Source organism: Branchiostoma floridae, unplaced genomic scaffold (genome assembly GCF_000003815.2).
Source record: "Branchiostoma floridae strain S238N-H82 unplaced genomic scaffold, Bfl_VNyyK Sc7u5tJ_1555, whole genome shotgun sequence".
NCBI lineage: Eukaryota > Metazoa > Chordata > Leptocardii > Amphioxiformes > Branchiostomatidae > Branchiostoma > Branchiostoma floridae.
In genome coordinates, this window is record NW_023365754.1 from 86,982 (window position 1) to 94,741 (window position 7,760).

The following is a 7,760-nucleotide window of genomic DNA, read 5'->3' on the forward strand; positions in this document are numbered from 1 at the left end:
ACTTCCTACACTCACATTTTACTTCTTTAGCCACGTGCAGTAAATTAAAACCTGTGTGTTTAAACTATATACTAGACTTATCATAGACTTACATGTAGATAGCTGTTGTCCCACTTCAGCTGCCAACAAGTGTCTGGTAGGACCAGTCCAGCTGTTATTTCTGCGGATGGAGCCGCAGCTATTATACATTAGGAATGTGGCCTCTCCACCACCGACCGTCTCTCTCACATCCTGCATCAGTTTAGATCACTTTCTAGCTTTCCATTTTGTAATAGTGAGGGAGCTTTTAATACCGGAAATTAACAATTTTATATACCTATTTCTTATGCAATAGAATTCTATTAACATCATTCCCATTAAGGACTATGTAACAAGGTAACCTCAAAGGCACAATCAAGCTGGGGTAATATTGCAATCAGCTTGCAAACATGCGTGAAACGTAGCCATCGGGGCATTCCCGGAACCCAAAGTGCATTGACGTTCCATAGTCCGCCTGCGCCAACTGAAATGTTCGATTTTCAGCATTTTCAAACTGCCATGTGTCAAAACTCCAGGTTGTGTGATTGTCCTAGATGTTGTGTTTTATACCCTACAGAACCGGAATCAAAGAAGAGAAGTGAGGGCTGAATCTACTGTTCCAAGTTCCTGCAGATTCCTGATTATACAAGTGATACTGATTTGCTAGCTGCAGGTAATATATAAGCTATGTTGTGCTGTACATGTGCATATTAGTATCAAGCACTTACAATATTTCCTCCTTGACTTTAAGCTAGGTAAGCTATGGTCCTGCAACGTATGTGTTACACCTAAATGTACTTATGCATTTGCCTAAAGGAATGGAATGGAAACCAACACCGGACATGAGTATAGTTAAGAAAACAGTTATATGATACACATATATAATTTATTCCAAGCATAGCCAATGTCAGAAATGTTTGTGATTGTTCTATAAGTAGTAGGGTTCATGGTGTTCACACTTACAGTATCAAGTAATGTACTTTGTTGTTGAATTTCTGCTTCAGAAAGTGACCTTACTTTTCCAAAGTGCCCGTCTCCACACAGCTTATCACCTGGGGAAAGATCACACCAGCGGAGAGCCGGGACTTTGGCAACTCTCTAAGCAGATGTTAGATGGGAAGATGGTCACAGTCATGTATTTTGTAACCTTTGCCTAGCTGCTAGAAAATGGCACAAGTCTCGCACAGTAATGTGTATGAGATGTCTTGTTTTTGTGCTATAATAGCTCTTGTTGATTGTTTTGCATGATGATAAATTGTTCAGAAAGTTGACATGAGGATGCTCAACACTTTTGAAAGTGTTTTTCGTCATGAAAAAGGGCTTAGGTTGAAAACATTATAGTATTTTGATATCACCCACTAAATTAGAAGTGAATGGGATGTTGCACAATGATAGCCAGGTGTTCTAAGTTCTGACCAAGGGGGGGCTACTGAAAGGTAGCTGGCATCTCCAAGTGCCTCAGAACCCGAACACTAAGGTATCATGTTCAGCGCCTTATTCTAATAGAAGTTTTAAGTTCCATCAATAATATTTTGTCCAACGTTTTTGAAGAGACATCATCTTAGGCTTTTTAATGTACGGATTCAAATGAATAAGATTGATCTTGTTTGTTTTTCAATGGTTCAGAAGATTTGGGGTTGTTTTCATGTTGTTTTTTGCTCAAAACAAATGTTATATATTACTTTGACCTAACATGTTTAAATGCTTGTCAATATTTACATTTAAAATCCGACATCTGCTAATTCCTTTCATCTCAATGCATAGAACACGTGTTTGGAACTTGAACAGTGATTTTGGAAGTTAAGTGCAACATGTTTTATGCAATGAAGTAGCATCATCAGGGCTCGAAATACTTTTTTCTGCATGCCTGCACTGGTGCAGGTGAAAATTACCTGCACCAGACAAATTTTACCTGCACCACTCTGAATTTAGGAAGTGTGGATCATACTAAAACTGTTGAGGAACCATTGCTATTTTTTCTTTTATTGTGGTAACAGTCAATGTAGCTAATAACAATCCACATACACCTGCATCATTGGACATTTCTGTATAAAACACAGCACAAGGACCAGTGCGGGTTAGGTGCAGGTGGACACCAGAAATTTATAAATGGTTTATTCAAACATACACATATACATACATGCATGGACATACTAAAACAACGTTGCAGCCTGTTATACCATGCTGTAAAACTGGCTGAATTATGTTAGTTTTAGTCTTTAAAAAATTTAATATATACACCATAACATATTTAACAATAATTGATGCACACCAAGGCTAACATGAGCAGTAATCAAGATTCCATGTAGTAGTCATGTGACATTATAAACAGGCTATAAATCAGTATTTAAGAGTGTGGACAAGTATGAAATAGCACTGTTTTTGTACCTATCAAATCTGGCAAAAGGTATGCTAAGCTCGAGCCCTCGTTTTAGACCTCTGTTGTGAACTTCATTACGTGTAGCTGGCGACCAGTTTCGAAAAGTGGGTGAATTAAACATGGATTTCGAAAACTTAAGACATAGAAATTCTCTTCCTGCTTTTAAAGTGTTCAAATGTAGCCTACATACAGCTTCGGTATAACAAGTATAATCGCTGCCCAGACTAATTCTTAGCGCACGCTTTTGTATGCGTTCTAATGCAGCTGATTGTTGACATGTTGAACCTGGATGCCATACCGGGGCCGCATATTCCATGATAGGTCGGACATATAATTGGTAAATCTCACGGAGATCTTCAGTGCAGACACCAAAGCGTTTTAGTTTTTTAAGCAAGAAAAGGCGACGACAGCTTCCTTTTTTTATAATGACGTTATTATGTTTTCCCCATTTCAAGTCCGCAGACATCCAAGGCTTTGCCATTCAGTAATAACACAGGAGGTAGAGGGGGATCCTTCACGAAGGTAATACACATTAATTTGCACTTGTCTTCGTTCAATGTCATACGGTTTTCGGATGACCATGTATCTAGTTGGATAACTGTTGTCTGCATTGAGCTCTCTTCACTGAATAATTGACTCTCTTTCAACGACAGATCATCGACATGCTTCCATCTATCCAGAAAAATTGCATTGCGTCATTCACATACTAGAAACAGGTCGGCCCTAGTTTTGTCCCCTGTACGTGGGGCACCAGAGGCAATTTTTTCCCAACTGGAAATAACGCCTCGGTACCGGACACATTGTGTACGCTCAGACAGAAAATCACAAAGCCATGGTGAAATAGAAGTACGCACACCACATGTTAACAATTTACGGATTAAGATAGTATGATCAATTCTATCAAACGCTTTGCTAAAATCATTCCGCAAAACAGTCTGGATACTTTTAGGGGTCTCAGCACCGCGAAGAATTGAATCGATCATACTAACCAAGTAGTGGACAGATGAGCGCCCTTTTCTACTGCCATATTGATCTGATTTGTGACTTTATCTTGCGTCGAGGCGCTTCAAGATTTCATGAACCTCATATGAATGTATATGCGGAGGTCTAGAAGGAGAAGGCAGGTAAGATGGCAATGACTCAAGGTCAAGGCATGGGAGTTCGTTAACGATGTCAGAAAAGTGATGGTTGATCACATTGGCAATATCGCTGTCAGTCAGAGGAGTGCTGCTGGGCACAGACACTGATAAGCTCCGCCGAGAATTTAATATGTTACGTAGACACGCGTGCCACCTGGCTGGATTCTCCTTTAAAACTTGGATCTTACAGACATAATATCTTTTCCTTGCCTTAATACACAGTCGATTCACACTGTTTCTTAGCTTTCTATACAATGTCATATTGCCAGAGTGAAAAGCTAACTGTCTCTTCTTAACAAGTGATTTGATATGGGGAGTAATCTATTCCTTATCAGTATTGTGTTTAACGACAGATTTCATTGTGAAATGATGGTCTATTCTACTTTGGAGAGTTTGATAGTTGTACTGCACAGCCCCAATTTTACCTGCACTAACCTGCATATGCAGGTGGTATTTCGAGCCCTTATTATAAAAACATGCAGATTTTATCCATTGTGATGTTAATCATTGATCCATTGTGATGTTAATAGTTTACACATGTCGAAAGTATAAAGTTCCCAACATTTATCGTTAAGAAGTTTGCAGATGCACCTGCAATCCTAATCCTAGTCGCAAGAGGACTCAAACTTAAATCACTTCTTTTCGAGCACAAGAGCTATCTGACACCCCAAAATCGTGTCTCTAGCTTTTTCAGAACATGAGATATAAAGGAAACGATAAGAATTATTGAAGTTTATTTGCAAGTTCTTGCCCGATGGCTAATTGCAACATGAAACATACAGAAAATATAGTAAACATACATAAAATAAAGTAATTTGGTATAGATAACAATAGTGACAAGTGTAAACAAGTGACTATTCTATCAATGATATGGACTGCTGAGAGCTACACTCTACACATTTGGGGTTTGATTTCTTTTCTGGAAGCAGTGGAAGACGAATGATGAGTGGGTTATGTGACGTTAACAGCGTTATAGTTTTCTTTTCGTCGGTAAGCGTTTGGAAATTTTTGTGTGTTTTGCATCAGTTCAGTTCAGTTCAGTTCAGTTCATCCTCTTGGAGGTGACACCTGTGTCTCCACTCGTGTTTTGCATACCTATTCAAATAACTCCTTTCTTTCCTTGTCATTAGAGAGGCAGTTGGAAATAAAATGTATTTCGTCTTCCACCGGTTTGCAATAAAATAGTTACAGGTTCTTTCGCCCACCGGTAGCATTTTGTACCGCCCTCTCTCAATTTCAAGGGGGTGGGCGCTGATTCTAAGTTTGCACATTGCCGATCTGACCTCGAATTTATCTAGTGACGTTAAATAAGTTTCCATTGAGTATCCCCTCTTTAGTTTCTTAAAGAATCTTAACTTACCATTATCTGTAGACAGTCTATGAGAAAATGTCTGGATATATATATCTTCCAACCTTTTTCTTAACAATGTACATATATGCTTGTTGCTTAACCGTGAATACGTAGAGTTCCATAGAAAAGAGTAACCAGTATTGTCTAGAATTTCCGTTACGTGTTGTGACCAGCATTTCTTACGACTGTTACTCGGTGTTCTGAACCTTATTGTAGCGAATCAATAAGTACATGTATCTATGATTATGGTTGGTAACTGAACATCGATTTAATAGTAGAATTTGTCATTTTTTTCGAATTCATTTAAAATCAAGTTTGACGATATGAAATCTATAAAAGATGTTAGTTATTAATGAATATTGATGGTTATGATTGGTAATCGATCAGTTCCACTCATAATCAAAATATATTTTAATGCGGGTTTTAATGTGGAATTGTTATTGATAATCAATACTGATCAATAGTTTTAAGCGGTAATCAATCAATACCACTTATAACAATCAATAAACATTGATAATTATAGACTTATAAGGATTTGAACTTGGAAACAGGATAGGCAAATTTAAATGTAGAATACAGATAGAATTTAACGCTGATTGATGAATATGGGTAGTTATCGATCAATACTGTACATAACCTCAAACTCAATTAATTACTGAACAAAACCCTCTGTGATAATCGATCAGTATTGATCGAAATTGGTATTTACATGGAACCAGCGACGACGAATATCACACAAAGTTCGGCATCAAATTTTGGGCACTTGTGCCTACTTGTCTTGATACTTGCCCACTTCCGGGTTGGATGCTTCTACAAGATCGGAGATAAATATGTTAAAATAAATTAGTCTGCAGTAAACAAACCATTTCTTAGCAGTGTAGGGGTTGATTGAACTACCACATTCGGGGCATAGCTCTAGTTTAAACGGTTGTTGTAAAAATTGAGCCGTAAGTTGAACACTTCCTCGCCGCAACAGCATACCTCCTCCGCAACCGGGGTCATCAGGCCGAACGGCTTTTTGACCTTTGAACTTTATTCGAATCGCAGTCATATGAAACCGTAAACCCACTCAAGCAAGCCTCCTTTACCGGCCTATCTGGGGGCATTGGCGTAAGTTGTGAATATGTCGCGAAAGGAAAAATGCGGGAAAAGGAATGGTACCCAGAGGCCCAGAGTGATCCACGGCCAGAGATCGCTCAGAGCCTCGGTATCCGGACAGGCGATACAACTACGAACACGTGCGCTATTAACTGCGCACCCCCGGAAGGTATGGCAGAAAGTGCTTAAGGGGTGTAGAATACATGAGACGGATAAATATAATACGGTAGTAGTTGGATATATTCGTCATCTTTATTGATGCGGAGGTAGATTAAACTATTAGCAAGGAAATGTACTAATATAATCGTAAATGTAGGGATAAAATACTCAAGTGTCTTTAAAATATGTCCTCTGGTTCACAGTGAACATAGGTTTTTGGAATGTTCATGGTTTAGGTAAGAAACTGGAAGTAGATTGTTAAGAAGTAGCATAGAGAAAACTAGACCTCTTTGCTCTGATTGAAACCTGGAGTAACGAATCTTCGGAAGTTGACATCCCAAATTTTCATCATTTCCCACCACTAAGACGAAAGCAAAAAAAAAGCCAAAAGAAACTCATGAGGAGTCATATTTCATAAGTATATCAAAAGAACATGACTTCCTCTGGGTTCGTTTATTGACCTCTTGGGTCTATGTTAAGATGTCTTTCTGTGTATCGTATATATTAGTCCTGTTTGTTCATCCGTTCACAAAAGGGCGGAAAGTTCTATATGTTTTAGAGCAAGGTTTAACGTTGCTTTCCTCGAAAGGCCACTTGATTCTGGGGGAGACTTTAACAGCCGGGTACTCGGTTCCCTAAAAGACTGACGAAGATGACCCATAGATTCAGATCTTGAGCCAGAAATTATTTCTAATATAGACTTGTCTGGAAACTTTTCCGACGAAAATCCTGCAAACGCTTTCGGCAAAAGCCTGATACATTTGTGCAACAGGTCTGACCTGCGTATATTGAACGGAAGGATACTTGGGGACTTGAGTGGTAGACACACGTGCTACCAGCCCAATGACGTAGCGTGGACTACGCTATTTTATTATGTCAATACGTTCCAAGTGCATCCATTGACAGACTACTCATATCACTGCACTGCATGATAAGCCCAATTTGCGGGGTGGAAATCGTGACTTTGCAGTTGTTACTTATGCATCATGATAATTTTTTTGCGTTTGAGGAACAAATTTTGTTACCGTGACGAATAAGCAAATAATGCAGTTTCTGCTGCAACGCAGGTGTACCACAGGTGTGGGGTCACGCATACAGGGCGTGATTCACAGGTGTATGGTAAGTATTTATTGTGCTACAGGAGTAGTCTGTTCATTCGACGCTCGGCACGACACCCAGGAAACACCAAGATCGTTGTGAAATGTTTGTTAGTGTAGCAAGTTCTTGCATTTGGCGAAAGTAACTGATACTTGGAATTTTGTATTTAACGGTCCAATATAATCTCTTCTTTGAACTATGTTTTTTGTGTTTCAGGACATTGAGTGATTCATTTAGAAAGAAACCCCAGAGAAGCTAAGGCTCTGGTGCACGTCACCCATTTTTTTTGGCCTTCGTACTTTCGGGAGGTTTTTTTAGGGGTTGCGTGGTTGACAAACAACATATGCAGCTATGTATGCTTATGTTTATCGGTTTGGTTTACTCGATTACGAAAAATCGTGATGTTTGGTATATGTTTGGAATTGGTTTGATGATCAATTTGGATATTGATGCTTCGGTGTTCAATTGCATTTTCGAACTGCCGGTCACGTTACGATTGTACCTTTTGGCAAATAAA

General features: G+C 39.0%; 1 long non-coding RNA gene across 1 annotated transcript in view; it reads left to right on the forward strand.

Annotated features, from left to right (window-relative positions):
- Positions 1-2,836, forward strand: part of LOC118408095 — a 17,388-nt gene extending 14,552 nt beyond the window's left edge. Inside the window, exon 3 of the long non-coding RNA XR_004830249.1 lies at positions 1,023-2,836. This is a non-coding gene — a long non-coding RNA (uncharacterized LOC118408095). The remainder of the gene's footprint in view (positions 1-1,022) is intronic.
- The last annotated feature ends 4,924 nt before the right edge of the window (positions 2,837-7,760 follow it).